Source organism: Paramisgurnus dabryanus, chromosome 9 (assembly GCF_030506205.2).
Source record: "Paramisgurnus dabryanus chromosome 9, PD_genome_1.1, whole genome shotgun sequence".
Classification (NCBI taxonomy): Eukaryota; Metazoa; Chordata; class Actinopteri; order Cypriniformes; family Cobitidae; genus Paramisgurnus; species Paramisgurnus dabryanus.
This window is the reverse complement of record NC_133345.1, coordinates 7361788-7378096: the sequence shown is the minus strand read 5'-3', so window position 1 is coordinate 7378096 and position 16309 is coordinate 7361788. Positions and strand designations below refer to the sequence as shown.

General features: G+C 36.1%; 6 non-coding genes across 6 annotated transcripts; all 6 read right to left on the bottom strand.

Moving 5' to 3' along the window:
- Positions 1 to 654: 654 nt before the first annotated feature.
- On the bottom strand, positions 655 to 819 carry LOC135773065 (U1 spliceosomal RNA). Its single transcript, XR_010543396.1, has one exon. It is a non-coding gene; the product is annotated as a U1 spliceosomal RNA (small nuclear RNA).
- A 782-nt stretch (positions 820 to 1601) lies between these two features.
- LOC135773030 (U2 spliceosomal RNA) lies at positions 1602 to 1792 on the bottom strand. Its single transcript, XR_010543365.1, has one exon. It is a non-coding gene; the product is annotated as a U2 spliceosomal RNA (small nuclear RNA).
- Positions 1793 to 7452: 5660 nt separating this feature from the next.
- On the bottom strand, positions 7453 to 7617 carry LOC135773066 (U1 spliceosomal RNA). Its single transcript, XR_010543397.1, has one exon. It is a non-coding gene; the product is annotated as a U1 spliceosomal RNA (small nuclear RNA).
- A 782-nt stretch (positions 7618 to 8399) lies between these two features.
- On the bottom strand, positions 8400 to 8590 carry LOC135773043 (U2 spliceosomal RNA). The gene has a single exon (XR_010543377.1). It is a non-coding gene; the product is annotated as a U2 spliceosomal RNA (small nuclear RNA).
- Positions 8591 to 14251: 5661 nt separating this feature from the next.
- Positions 14252 to 14416, bottom strand: LOC135773067 (U1 spliceosomal RNA). The gene has a single exon (XR_010543398.1). It is a non-coding gene; the product is annotated as a U1 spliceosomal RNA (small nuclear RNA).
- A 783-nt stretch (positions 14417 to 15199) lies between these two features.
- LOC135773032 (U2 spliceosomal RNA) lies at positions 15200 to 15390 on the bottom strand. The gene has a single exon (XR_010543366.1). It is a non-coding gene; the product is annotated as a U2 spliceosomal RNA (small nuclear RNA).
- Between the last annotated feature and the right edge of the window lie 919 nt (positions 15391 to 16309).

The window sequence follows — 16309 nt, the reverse complement described above, 5'->3', positions numbered from 1 at the left end:
CTAGAAAGTCTTAAAATAAGATGCATTTTTTGATGAGCAAAATGCCCTAAGAAAATAAACCTAGCCTTTAGGGAGAAAAAACTCAGAATTTGGGCTTAAAACAAGCAAATAAATCTGCCAAAGGGGTAAGAAACAAATCTAGATATAAACACTTAATTCAAGAAAAATTGTCGTAGCCCATTGGCAGATTTGTTGGCTTGTTTAATGTACATGCATGTACAATATTTCAATTTGTCTTGTATTTATTAGCATTTTGTATTGCCCAACGCTGTCTAGGTTGTTTAACTGTTGTCATTTTCTTATAAAAGCCTTTATAATTTATTAGTTTGGATGATTGCCATTCCCGAGAACCTCTTATATTGGAAGTAAAAGAATCATCTAAGCATTATTTTGTGCTCTTAGACATGTAGCCGTTTGATTGTGGTTCTATTTAATGGCTAGTCTATTCGTTTGGAATGGTCAAACGGCTATTAGATTTTCACTGACAGCCCAAATACAGCCTTGTTTTAGCCTAGACACTTATTCGCTGTCTATTAAAAGTTATGTAGTCGTTGAATAGCCGCTTTTTTGATGACTAATGTATTCTTGGGCCGTGGTTAGACGTCTCTTGGATTTTACGTAAAACGACAAGCGAATCTATTTTTACACAAAGGTCAGGGGAGAGCGCGAACGCAGTCCCCCACTATCAGAAATTTTGCAGTCGAGATTCCCACATTTGGGGAATTCGCAAAGGGTCAGCCCAACCGGAGTGCAATGGCTGAGCCTCGCCCTGGGTGAACCACCTTCATGATCATGGTGTCTCCCCTGCCAGGTAAGTATGAGCGACACCCTTTGAGGCCAGACGGCCGCATCTTCCTGTGACCGATCACATCGACGGCGCCCCCGGAGGCCGTCCGACTAACATTTCATTTACTGTGTGTGACCAGGTGGAAAGCGCACGAAGCCACGTCTGAGACCAAACATTCTTCGAGATCTACCCTGTTTTTATTCCGTTTCCAGCCCGGTTGAACCGTGTAGAGTGAAATATGTGAAACAATTTAAATCAAATGGATTTAAATTGCGCATTCAAATATATGGTTTCGTTATTACAAAGTAACTTTACGTGGAATAGAAACAAAGAAATGTACAGAGCAATCAAGAAACAACGAAAGCATAGCAATTTTAGAACGTGGATAAATAAAAACACAGGGCTCAATGACTTACCCGTTGTCGTTGTGAATTAAACAAGTACAGCTATGCTTCCAGGTCTGTCGACGTTGCTGTGGTTTTTCGACAGCTGTAGTATGAAGGGTAGTGAAAAAAGTTTTCAGGTGTTTTTAACATTCCAATCGGTCTCGTTCGCTTTTGTTGCGCCTTCAGCTGTGTCGAGGATGTTTAATTCGTCCTCGTATCACCTCCGCAAACTTGTAAAGAAATTAATTAAATACATTACAAAAACATTTCTTTATCAGCGTGTTCATTTCCACGCAAGCTTTTCGTTAAACCAATAAAGCCAACGAAATCACAGCAATTTTAAAACACACGGATTAGAAAAAACACCGTCATTCACGCACAAAAGAAGCAAATTCTTTTTTTATACTTGACTTATTTATCCCCGAGATGGGGAGCGCACCATTCATGGAAACACTGCAATACCATGTTGATGCATGGAGTGGAAGGAGCAAGCTCCGCTTCCATTTCCGAAGGTCAAAAATCCATTTAACATATAGTCCCCGGATAGGAGACGTATCAGACATTAAACTGATAAGAACAGATACTACACTTGATCTTAGCCAAAAGGCCGAGAAGCGATACCGGAATAGACGCAGCCAAAGGGGGAGCCGGCGAAGGCGCTGGCTTTTGGGGTGGAGGCTAGCGGGCATTTAACTCTATACGTTCTCATTGTATAACCCAGAGGTAGAACGTTGAGCTAGCAAATCAGAAGTTCATGTTTTAATGCAGGATCTGATCCACGCTCATGAGAGAGAGAGAGATAGAGAGAATTTAGAATTTTCAAAAAACCTTTATTACAAATTAAAACATTTTCATAACCTCAAATCAGAAAAAACAAAGAAAAAAATATATATAGTAACGGAAATAACAAAAAAAATAAGCCAACAAAGGAGCAAAGAACAAATCATCTTCAATAACCAGACACAGAGCTCCTCCATAATACCAAATCAATTCAAAAGAAAGAAGATCATTCATTGCTTTAAAGTATCTAAAACCAATAAGGATTCTAGATTTAACTTATTTTAAAAACTGCTAATGTATCATGGCTTCCGGGTCTGTCAACGTTGCTGTGGTTTTTCGACAGCTGTAATATGAAGGGTAGAGTGAAAAAAAAATTTAAGTGTTTTGAACATCCCAATTTGTTCGTTTACTTAGTATTTTCTTAATGTTTTCGAGTTAAAAAATAATTCTTAAATCGAGATACATTTACTTAATAAGCAAAGTGGCTTAGAATTTAAGTCTTGTTTACTGAAATAAATTCTAAAATGTAATAGGTTAAGGCTTAAAACAAGTAAAAATATCTGCCAGTGGGGTAAGAAAAATAAACCTAAATTGAGTTTATTATTGAATTAAGTTGAAACTAGAATTAAGTTTATTTTTCTTACCCCGCTGGCAGATATTTTTTATTTGTTTTAAATATAAACCTGTTGATTTTTATAATTTATTTCAATTATTACAAAGTATGCGATCTGATTTTTTTAATCGCGGTGTTTCTTTTATTCCTCGTTTCTTTTCCGTGCATTTGCTTTATTTATTTATTTTTGCTTGTTGCATTTAAATGCACATTTGATTTGTTGCCACATTATTATGTGTTAATGTATTTTTTAACATGTTTATCAACAAAAAGTGCGTTATTATAATTAATTATATAGCTGTGAAATATATACAAGAATTCCCAGCAAAAACAAAACGTTTTTATAACAATTTTCTATTACAATACATAATATCTTAAGCCACTTTGCTTACCAAGTAAATGTATCTCCATTTAAGCATTGTCAGATATTCACTAGAAAACAAGACAAAAACAGTAAGTAAGATATTAATTTACTTTTTTCTTTCAAACATAAATTTAAAGACGGCTGGAAATTTTTAATAAAATAACTAGACATACCTATTCGGGTCTGCTCCCGTTTGCTGTGATGACGGGGGACTTAGTCCAAAGCACATTTTGAGGAATACTTACACATTTTACTTCTTATTTCTTTGAAATTAATTATGCATACACTATGTATTAAAAATGTCCCGACTGCGAACCTGATAAAACCCAGGTAAAAAGCAAATACAAATAAACCATTTTGATTTAGCAAAAGTTTACAAATAAATGCACTCCTTGCACACAACAAGCACGTCTAGTTACCATTCATATTTTGCGTGATTTAAGTTTCGTCGCATACATTTTGGAAGGCACACGATAAAAACAAAATAAGGCTTTTAATGTATGCCGACCTCATTCTCCGTTGAGGGCTTATCAATCATAATAAACGCTGTTAACTCTTCTCATTGAATGGTCTAAATCCAATGCTGGTAAAGAAATCAAATGTGCATTTAAACGCAACAAGCAAGCCGTAAAGCAATGGATGCAGGCAAACAAACGAGGAATAGCACATACACCACGATTAGATCATCGGGTCGCATACTTTGGAATTAATAAGAAATAATTATTCAGTCTAAAGAAATAAGAAGTAAAATGTCTAAGTATTTCTCCAAATGTGCACACTCATTACAATAAACGGGAGCAGACACGAATAGTTATGTATGTCTCGTTATTTTATTTAAAATTGATAAGCTGTCTAACATATGATATATTTTGATAATACGAAATGCTAAAAAAATAATATAACACCAATCGACAATATCTGTTATTGTTATTTTTACAAGTAAATTCATGTGTAGGAGAAAACAAAGCAGCTGTCAGTCCATACTATATTGAGTGGCCATCGTAGTGGTGCAACCTGAACGATGTTTTCCCTACTTCCGGTCAAAGCCGCCATTTTGTGAAATAGGCATATAGGTGACGCTGGAGCACGCGGCCATTGTCTCTGTTCAACAAAACAAGTATATATATACACATACGCATATTTTTCCTCAATCAATCACCGAATACAAGGTGCAATTCGATGCCAACTGACCCTTCTCTCTGGTTTCATGTTTGTAAGGAAAATTAAGGGGGAAATTACGATAGCATTTCAGCCAAACATTCATTCGTGCCACGCTGCTTTTCTTTGAACGAAAAAAAACCCTCTGCTCCCCCTACACAACTTCTGCTCCTGTTATTTTATGCTTAAAACAAGCAAATAAATCTGACTACAGGGTAAGAAAAAATTCGTGAACTTTTCCCATAAACACTTAATTCAAGAAAAATTGTCCCACCCCACTGGCCATTTTTTATCCACAATACACATTCGATGTCTGCAGGCACCATTGTCTTTGTTCAACGCAAACAATTCTGTTGCGTTTTTCTTTGAACGAAGTGCTCCGCCTAGATAATTTGACCCATATTCACATGGGTTTGTTTCTCGTTTTTTTTCTTTGAGAACAATCTATATAGCGCCTTCCACAATCGTTTTGGTGTTAGCTTTACGTAAAATAGAAACACAGAAAAGTACTGAGCGATGGAGAGACCACGAACGCGGAACGTATTATGGACCACGGACTGGCAAACAAACTGGCAACCACGCACTAAAGAAGCAAACTCTGATTTTAAACTCACCTTATTTGTCCCCGGAAAGCGCCAGAGTCGATGCACGGAGTGGACGGAACAAGCCTCGCTTCCATAGCCGAAGGTCAAAAATCCATTTAAACGTGTAGTCCCCGGTGTCCACTCGATCTTACCCAAAAAGCCGAGAAGCGATACCGCAATGGCATCCGGAGAAGGCGCTGGCTGTCGGGATGGAGGTTAGCGGGTCAGAGGTCCGGCACTGAAGGTCTGCGTTCATTATTCACCGTGTGCATTTCACTCTATATCCACTTTCTAATGTATAGCACTTGATAAGGATTAACAGTTTAAAAACAGAAATGCAAGACATCAGAAAATACATTTATTTTTTACTTTCATAACATGAGAGGTGTCATACAATAACAAATATGAGCTTTAAAATCACATTCCTAAGTTAAAAATATACATAAAAATAGATATATGGATCATTACACAAATCACTACTCAAAGGACCTATGTTAAATAACTGCTTCAATATTAATTAACAATAACATTTGGCCAAGGCAGTCCTTGTAAATAGACATATAAATAGACAAATAAAATCATGACATATATGCCGTAGAGCCTGAGATAGAGAAAAATAATAAGGAATTCTGCTTTTACTACCATCTCAGAAATATTGCCAGAATTAGAGGTTTTGTCTCAAGACAGGACTTAGAGAAACTTGTTCATGCTTTCATCACCAGCAGGGCCGATTATTGCAATGGTCAATGGATTTAAAAAGTACTGTTTCTTGTTTAAAAACCACTTCATGGCTACAATACATGACAGATATGCTAATCGAATATGAAACCGATTACTCGGATCAATAGGATCAGGTCATTTAGAAAAAAACAAGGGTTCACTCAAAACAAGGTGCCTCAGCATTCAGTTATTATCAGCTTTCAGAAGAGATCAGATGTGCTTCAACAGTAGACACTTTTAAATCTAGATTAAAAACACATCAGTTTAACTTTGCATTTACTGAATGATTTAAAACAGTACGAATAAAACAGTACAAAAGAATAAAACAGTATGAACCTTACCTGTTATAAAGGGAATGAAGCTTACGGTATGGTGCTTACCTGCAGAAATAAATAAAGTACAATAAGAACACACAGAACTTCAATTTTCAAAATTATTTTAACATTAAATGATGATTATTTTACTGGTTTACCTGTTTGTGATTACCACAGGATCCCGTCACCTGGCTGCGGTCTTCATTTGGTGAACGGTTCTTCACTCATAATTGACCTATACAAGAAATAGAGAAGAATAATAAGCAATTCTGCTTTTACATGTAGATGTGTGCCCCAAGAACACAGACACACCGGCTCCAAAAAGTTTAAACAGTACACATTTCTGTTATTTTAATGTGGCAAATGTGTCAGCTTTAAAAGAAGCATACATTACCTTTTAAAGAGGAAATACCTTTTGCATGAAATACCTTTACTCCCAGCATAAGCAAGCAATTTTCAAAATGCTTTTAAAAGTAAATAGTGATTATTTTACTTGTTTACCTGTTTGTGATTACCATGGAATCCTGTCACCATCATTTTTAAGCTTGTAAAGCAAATAATGAAATATTGACTTAGTAGGAAAAAATATTTTGGAAGTATCGTGATAAATGATGAAGAAAATATTTTGCAAAGTGATGGTTAGCACACGGTTGATGGTACCTATTAAATTCCATCATATTTTTTTATTCCTACTATGGAAGTCAATGGTGACTATCTGCTGTGGGTTTACCATCATTCCTCAAAATACCTTCTTTTGTGTTACTCAGAAAAAAACTAATCCTCGTGTTGTTGTAAGCCTGTATGCATGAGTAAATGATGACAGAATTATCATCATAAATTGAAATATCCCTTTAAACTGTATTTCCCCCCCTTAAACCTAAACTTATTTTCTTACAGCAAGTCATTTAGGTAATCAAGAAAATACTTTACCCGTTGTCTTTGTGAGTTAAACAAATACAGCTACGCTTCCAGGTCTGTCGACGTTGCTGTGGTTTTTCGACAGCTGTAGTATGAAGGGTAGCGAATGAATGAATACATTGCAAAAAATCATTTCTTACTTGTTATTTCGAACTGTTTTAACTATACAAATATCTAGAAAGTCTTAAAATAAGATGCATTTTTTGATGAGCAAAATGCCCTAAGAAAATAAACCTAGCCTTTAGGGAGAAAAAACTCAGAATTTGGGCTTAAAACAAGCAAATAAATCTGCCAAAGGGGTAAGAAACAAATCTAGATATAAACACTTAATTCAAGAAAAATTGTCGTAGCCCATTGGCAGATTTGTTGGCTTGTTTAATGTACATGCATGTACAATATTTCAATTTGTCTTGTATTTATTAGCATTTTGTATTGCCCAACGCTGTCTAGGTTGTTTAACTGTTGTCATTTTCTTATAAAAGCCTTTATAATTTATTAGTTTGGATGATTGCCATTCCCGAGAACCTCTTATATTGGAAGTAAAAGAATCATCTAAGCATTATTTTGTGCTCTTAGACATGTAGCCGTTTGATTGTGGTTCTATTTAATGGCTAGTCTATTCGTTTGGAATGGTCAAACGGCTATTAGATTTTCACTGACAGCCCAAATACAGCCTTGTTTTAGCCTAGACACTTATTCGCTGTCTATTAAAAGTTATGTAGTCGTTGAATAGCCGCTTTTTTGATGACTAATGTATTCTTGGGCCGTGGTTAGACGTCTCTTGGATTTTACGTAAAACGACAAGCGAATCTATTTTTACACAAAGGTCAGGGGAGAGCGCGAACGCAGTCCCCCACTATCAGAAATTTTGCAGTCGAGATTCCCACATTTGGGGAATTCGCAAAGGGTCAGCCCAACCGGAGTGCAATGGCTGAGCCTCGCCCTGGGTGAACCACCTTCATGATCATGGTGTCTCCCCTGCCAGGTAAGTATGAGCGACACCCTTTGAGGCCAGACGGCCGCATCTTCCTGTGACCGATCACATCGACGGCGCCCCCGGAGGCCGTCCGACTAACATTTCATTTACTGTGTGTGACCAGGTGGAAAGCGCACGAAGCCACGTCTGAGACCAAACATTCTTCGAGATCTACCCTGTTTTTATTCCGTTTCCAGCCCGGTTGAACCGTGTAGAGTGAAATATGTGAAACAATTTAAATCAAATGGATTTAAATTGCGCATTCAAATATATGGTTTCGTTATTACAAAGTAACTTTACGTGGAATAGAAACAAAGAAATGTACAGAGCAATCAAGAAACAACGAAAGCATAGCAATTTTAGAACGTGGATAAATAAAAACACAGGGCTCAATGACTTACCCGTTGTCGTTGTGAATTAAACAAGTACAGCTATGCTTCCAGGTCTGTCGACGTTGCTGTGGTTTTTCGACAGCTGTAGTATGAAGGGTAGTGAAAAAAGTTTTCAGGTGTTTTTAACATTCCAATCGGTCTCGTTCGCTTTTGTTGCGCCTTCAGCTGTGTCGAGGATGTTTAATTCGTCCTCGTATCACCTCCGCAAACTTGTAAAGAAATTAATTAAATACATTACAAAAACATTTCTTTATCAGCGTGTTCATTTCCACGCAAGCTTTTCGTTAAACCAATAAAGCCAACGAAATCACAGCAATTTTAAAACACACGGATTAGAAAAAACACCGTCATTCACGCACAAAAGAAGCAAATTCTTTTTTTATACTTGACTTATTTATCCCCGAGATGGGGAGCGCACCATTCATGGAAACACTGCAATACCATGTTGATGCATGGAGTGGAAGGAGCAAGCTCCGCTTCCATTTCCGAAGGTCAAAAATCCATTTAACATATAGTCCCCGGATAGGAGACGTATCAGACATTAAACTGATAAGAACAGATACTACACTTGATCTTAGCCAAAAGGCCGCGAAGCGATACCGGAATAGACGCAGCCAAAGGGGGAGCCGGCGAAGGCGCTGGCTTTTGGGGTGGAGGCTAGCGGGCATTTAACTCTATACGTTCTCATTGTATAACCCAGAGGTAGAACGTTGAGCTAGCAAATCAGAAGTTCATGTTTTAATGCAGGATCTGATCCACGCTCATGAGAGAGAGAGAGATAGAGAGAATTTAGAATTTTCAAAAAACCTTTATTACAAATTAAAACATTTTCATAACCTCAAATCAGAAAAAACAAAGAAAAAAAAATATATAGTAACGGAAATAACAAAAAAATAAGCCAACATAGGAGCAAAGAACAAATCATCTTCAATAACCAGACACAGAGCTCCTCCATAATACCAAATCAATTCAAAAGAAAGAAGATCATTCATTGCTTTAAAGTATCTAAAACCAATAAGGATTCTAGATTTAACTTATTTTAAAAACTGCTAATGTATCATGGCTTCCGGGTCTGTCAACGTTGCTGTGGTTTTTCGACAGCTGTAATATGAAGGGTAGAGTGAAAAAAAATATTTAAGTGTTTTGAACATCCCAATTTGTTCGTTTACTTAGTATTTTCTTAATGTTTTCGAGTTAAAAAATAATTCTTAAATCGAGATACATTTACTTAATAAGCAAAGTGGCTTAGAATTTAAGTCTTGTTTACTGAAATAAATTCTAAAATGTAATAGGTTAAGGCTTAAAACAAGTAAAAATATCTGCCAGTGGGGTAAGAAAAATAAACCTAAATTGAGTTTATTATTGAATTAAGTTGAAACTAGAATTAAGTTTATTTTTCTTACCCCGCTGGCAGATATTTTTTATTTGTTTTAAATATAAACCTGTTGATTTTTATAATTTATTTCAATTATTACAAAGTATGCGATCTGATTTTTTTAATCGCGGTGTTTCTTTTATTCCTCGTTTCTTTTCCGTGCATTTGCTTTATTTATTTATTTTTGCTTGTTGCATTTAAATGCACATTTGATTTGTTGCCACATTATTATGTGTTAATGTATTTTTTAACATGTTTATCAACAAAAAGTGCGTTATTATAATTAATTATATAGCTGTGAAATATATACAAGAATTCCCAGCAAAAACAAAACGTTTTTATAACAATTTTCTATTACAATACATAATATCTTAAGCCACTTTGCTTACCAAGTAAATGTATCTCCATTTAAGCATTGTCAGATATTCACTAGAAAACAAGACAAAAACAGTAAGTAAGATATTAATTTACTTTTTTCTTTCAAACATAAATTTACAGACGGCTGGAAATTTTTAATAAAATAACTAGACATACCTATACGGGTCTGCTCCCGTTTGCTGTGATGACGGGGGACTTAGTCCAAAGCACATTTTGAGGAATACTTACACATTTTACTTCTTATTTCTTTGAAATTAATTATGCATACACTATGGATTAAAAATGTCCCGACTGCGAACCTGATAAAACCCAGGTAAAAAGCAAATACAAATAAACCATTTTGATTTAGCAAAAGTTTACAAATAAATGCACTCCTTGCACACAACAAGCACGTCTAGTTACCATTCATATTTTGCGTGATTTAAGTTTCGTCGCATACATTTTGGAAGGCACACGATAAAAACAAAATAAGGCTTTTAATGTATGCCGACCTCATTCTCCGTTGAGGGCTTATCAATCATAATAAACGCTGGTAACTCTTCTCATTGAATGGTCTAAATCCAATGCTGGTAAAGAAATCAAATGTGCATTTAAACGCAACAAGCAAACCGTAAAGCAATGGATGCAGGCAAACAAACGAGGAATAGCACATACACCACGATTAGATCATCGGGTCGCATACTTTGGAATTAATAAGAAATAATTATTCAGTCTAAAGAAATAAGAAGTAAAATGTCTAAGTATTTCTCCAAATGTGCACACTCATTACAATAAACGGGAGCAGACACGAATAGTTATGTATGTCTCGTTATTTTATTTAAAATTGATAAGCTGTCTAACATATGATATATTTTGATAATACGAAATGCTAAAAAAATAATATAACACCAATCGACAATATCTGTTATTGTTATTTTTACAAGTAAATTCATGTGTAGGAGAAAACAAAGCAGCTGTCAGTCCATACTATATTGAGTGGCCATCGTAGTGGTGCAACCTGAACGATGTTTTCCCTACTTCCGGTCAAAGCCGCCATTTTGTGAAATAGGCATATAGGTGACGCTGGAGCACGCGGCCATTGTCTCTGTTCAACAAAACAAGTATATATATACACATACGCATATTTTTCCTCAATCAATCACCGAATACAAGGTGCAATTCGATGCCAACTGACCCTTCTCTCTGGTTTCATGTTTGTAAGGAAAATTAAGGGGGAAATTACGATAGCATTTCAGCCAAACATTCATTCGTGCCACGCTGCTTTTCTTTGAACGAAAAAAAACCCTCTGCTCCCCCTACACAATTTCTTCTCCTGTTATTTTATGCTTAAAACAAGCAAATAAATCTGACTACAGGGTAAGAAAAAATTCGTGAACTTTTCCCATAAACACTTAATTCAAGAAAAATTGTCCCACCCCACTGGCCATTTTTTATCCACAATACACATTCGATGTCTGCAGGCACCATTGTCTTTGTTCAACGCAAACAATTCTGTTGCGTTTTTCTTTGAACGAAGTGCTCCGCCTAGATAATTTGACCCATATTCACATGGGTTTGTTTCTCGTTTTTTTTCTTTGAGAACAATCTATATAGCGCCTTCCACAATCGTTTTGGTGTTAGCTTTACGTAAAATAGAAACACAGAAAAGTACTGAGCGATGGAGAGACCACGAACGCGGAACGTATTATGGACCACGGACTGGCAAACAAACTGGCAACCACGCACTAAAGAAGCAAACTCTGATTTTAAACTCACCTTATTTGTCCCCGGAAAGCGCCAGAGTCGATGCACGGAGTGGACGGAACAAGCCTCGCTTCCATAGCCGAAGGTCAAAAATCCATTTAAACGTGTAGTCCCCGGTGTCCACTCGATCTTACCCAAAAAGCCGAGAAGCGATACCGCAATGGCATCCGGAGAAGGCGCTGGCTGTCGGGATGGAGGTTAGCGGGTCAGAGGTCCGGCACTGAAGGTCTGCGTTCATTATTCACCGTGTGCATTTCACTCTATATCCACTTTCTAATGTATAGCACTTGATAAGGATTAACAGTTTAAAAACAGAAATGCAAGACATCAGAAAATACATTTATTTTTTACTTTCATAACATGAGAGGTGTCATACAATAACAAATATGAGCTTTAAAATCACATTCCTAAGTTAAAAATATACATAAAAATAGATATATGGATCATTACACAAATCACTACTCAAAGGACCTATGTTAAATAACTGCTTCAATATTAATTAACAATAACATTTGGCCAAGGCAGTCCTTGTAAATAGACATATAAATAGACAAATAAAATCATGACATATATGCCGTAGAGCCTGAGATAGAGAAAAATAATAAGGAATTCTGCTTTTACTACCATCTCAGAAATATTGCCAGAATTAGAGGTTTTGTCTCAAGACAGGACTTAGAGAAACTTGTTCATGCTTTCATCACCAGCAGGGCCGATTATTGCAATGGTCAATGGATTTAAAAAGTACTGTTTCTTGTTTAAAAACCACTTCATGGCTACAATACATGACAGATATGCTAATCGAATATGAAACCGATTACTCGGATCAATAGGATCAGGTCATTTAGAAAAAAACAAGGGTTCACTCAAAACAAGGTGCCTCAGCATTCAGTTATTATCAGCTTTCAGAAGAGATCAGATGTGCTTCAACAGTAGACACTTTTAAATCTAGATTAAAAACACATCAGTTTAACTTTGCATTTACTGAATGATTTAAAACAGTACGAATAAAACAGTACAAAAGAATAAAACAGTATGAACCTTACCTGTTATAAAGGGAATGAAGCTTACGGTATGGTGCTTACCTGCAGAAATAAATAAAGTACAATAAGAACACACAGAACTTCAATTTTCAAAATTATTTTAACATTAAATGATGATTATTTTACTGGTTTACCTGTTTGTGATTACCACAGGATCCCGTCACCTGGCTGCGGTCTTCATTTGGTGAACGGTTCTTCACTCATAATTGACCTATACAAGAAATAGAGAAGAATAATAAGCAATTCTGCTTTTACATGTAGATGTGTGCCCCAAGAACACAGACACACCGGCTCCAAAAAGTTTAAACAGTACACATTTCTGTTATTTTAATGTGGCAAATGTGTCAGCTTTAAAAGAAGCATACATTACCTTTTAAAGAGGAAATACCTTTTGCATGAAATACCTTTACTCCCAGCATAAGCAAGCAATTTTCAAAATGCTTTTAAAAGTAAATAGTGATTATTTTACTTGTTTACCTGTTTGTGATTACCATGGAATCCTGTCACCATCATTTTTAAGCTTGTAAAGCAAATAATGAAATATTGACTTAGTAGGAAAAAATATTTTGGAAGTATCGTGATAAATGATGAAGAAAATATTTTGCAAAGTGATGGTTAGCACACGGTTGATGGTACCTATTAAATTCCATCATATTTTTTTATTCCTACTATGGAAGTCAATGGTGACTATCTGCTGTGGGTTTACCATCATTCCTCAAAATACCTTCTTTTGTGTTACTCAGAAAAAAACTAATCCTCGTGTTGTTGTAAGCCTGTATGCATGAGTAAATGATGACAGAATTATCATCATAAATTGAAATATCCCTTTAAACTGTATTTCCCCCCCTTAAACCTAAACTTATTTTCTTACAGCAAGTCATTTAGGTAATCAAGAAAATACTTTACCCGTTGTCTTTGTGAGTTAAACAAATACAGCTACGCTTCCAGGTCTGTCGACGTTGCTGTGGTTTTTCGACAGCTGTAGTATGAAGGGTAGCGAATGAATGAATACATTGCAAAAAATCATTTCTTACTTGTTATTTCGAACTGTTTTAACTATACAAATATCTAGAAAGTCTTAAAATAAGATGCATTTTTTGATGAGCAAAATGCCCTAAGAAAATAAACCTAGCCTTTAGGGAGAAAAAACTCAGAATTTGGGCTTAAAACAAGCAAATAAATCTGCCAAAGGGGTAAGAAACAAATCTAGATATAAACACTTAATTCAAGAAAAATTGTCGTAGCCCATTGGCAGATTTGTTGGCTTGTTTAATGTACATGCATGTACAATATTTCAATTTGTCTTGTATTTATTAGCATTTTGTATTGCCCAACGCTGTCTAGGTTGTTTAACTGTTGTCATTTTCTTATAAAAGCCTTTATAATTTATTAGTTTGGATGATTGCCATTCCCGAGAACCTCTTATATTGGAAGTAAAAGAATCATCTAAGCATTATTTTGTGCTCTTAGACATGTAGCCGTTTGATTGTGGTTCTATTTAATGGCTAGTCTATTCGTTTGGAATGGTCAAACGGCTATTAGATTTTCACTGACAGCCCAAATACAGCCTTGTTTTAGCCTAGACACTTATTCGCTGTCTATTAAAAGTTATGTAGTCGTTGAATAGCCGCTTTTTTGATGACTAATGTATTCTTGGGCCGTGGTTAGACGTCTCTTGGATTTTACGTAAAACGACAAGCGAATCTATTTTTAACACAAAGGTCAGGGGAGAGCGCGAACGCAGTCCCCCACTATCAGAAATTTTGCAGTCGAGATTCCCACATTTGGGGAATTCGCAAAGGGTCAGCCCAACCGGAGTGCAATGGCTGAGCCTCGCCCTGGGTGAACCACCTTCATGATCATGGTGTCTCCCCTGCCAGGTAAGTATGAGCGACACCCTTTGAGGCCAGACGGCCGCATCTTCCTGTGACCGATCACATCGACGGCGCCCCCGGAGGCCGTCCGACTAACATTTCATTTACTGTGTGTGACCAGGTGGAAAGCGCACGAAGCCACGTCTGAGACCAAACATTCTTCGAGATCTACCCTGTTTTTATTCCGTTTCCAGCCCGGTTGAACCGTGTAGAGTGAAATATGTGAAACAATTTAAATCAAATGGATTTAAATTGCGCATTCAAATATATGGTTTCGTTATTACAAAGTAACTTTACGTGGAATAGAAACAAAGAAATGTACAGAGCAATCAAGAAACAACGAAAGCATAGCAATTTTAGAACGTGGATAAATAAAAACACAGGGCTCAATGACTTACCCGTTGTCGTTGTGAGTTAAACAAGTACAGCTATGCTTCCAGGTCTGTCGACGTTGCTGTGGTTTTTCGACAGCTGTAGTATGAAGGGTAGTGAAAAAAGTTTTCAGGTGTTTTTAACATTCCAATCGGTCTCGTTCGCTTTTGTTGCGCCTTCAGCTGTGTCGAGGATGTTTAATTCGTCCTCGTATCACCTCCGCAAACTTGTAAAGAAATTAATTAAATACATTACAAAAACATTTCTTTATCAGCGTGTTCATTTCCACGCAAGCTTTTCGTTAAACCAATAAAGCCAACGAAATCACAGCAATTTTAAAACACACGGATTAGAAAAAACACCGTCATTCACGCACAAAAGAAGCAAATTCTTTTTTTTATACTTGACTTATTTATCCCCGAGATGGGGAGCGCACCATTCATGGAAACACTGCAATACCATGTTGATGCATGGAGTGGAAGGAGCAAGCTCCGCTTCCATTTCCGAAGGTCAAAAATCCATTTAACATATAGTCCCCGGATAGGAGACGTATCAGACATTAAACTGATAAGAACAGATACTACACTTGATCTTAGCCAAAAGGCCGAGAAGCGATACCGGAATAGACGCAGCCAAAGGGGGAGCCGGCGAAGGCGCTGGCTTTTGGGGTGGAGGCTAGCGGGCACTTAACTCTATACGTTCTCATTGTATAACCCAGAGGTAGAACGTTGAGCTAGCAAATCAGAAGTTCATGTTTTAATGCAGGATCTGATCCACGCTCATGAGAGAGAGAGATAGAGAGAAAACTGCTAATGTATCATGGCTTCCAGGTCTGTCAACGTTGCTGTGGTTTTTCGACAGCTGTAATATGAAGGGTAGAGTGAAAAAAAATATTTAAGTGTTTTGAACATCCCAATTTGTTCGTTTACTTAGTATTTTCTTAATGTTTTCGAGTTAAAAAATAATTCTTAAATCGAGATACATTTACTTAATAAGCAAAGTGGCTTAGAATTTAAGTCTTGTTTACTGAAATAAATTCTAAAATGTAATAGGTTAAGGCTTAAAACAAGTAAAAATATCTGCCAGTGGGGTAAGAAAAATAAACCTAAATTGAGTTTATTATTGAATTAAGTTGAAACTAGAATTAAGTTTATTTTTCTTACCCCGCTGGCAGATATTTTTTATTTGTTTTAAATATAAACCTGTTGATTTTTATAATTTATTTCAATTATTACAAAGTATGCGATCTGATTTTTTTAATCGCGGTGTTTCTTTTATTCCTCGTTTCTTTTCCGTGCATTTGCTTTATTTATTTATTTTTGCTTGTTGCATTTAAATGCACATTTGATTTGTTGCCACATTATTATGTGTTAATGTATTTTTTAACATGTTTATCAACAAAAAGTGCGTTATTATAATTAATTATATAGCTGTGAAATATATACAAGAATTCCCAGCAAAAACAAAACGTTTTTATAACAATTTTCTATTACAATACATAATATCTTAAGCCACTTTGCCTACCAAGTAAATGT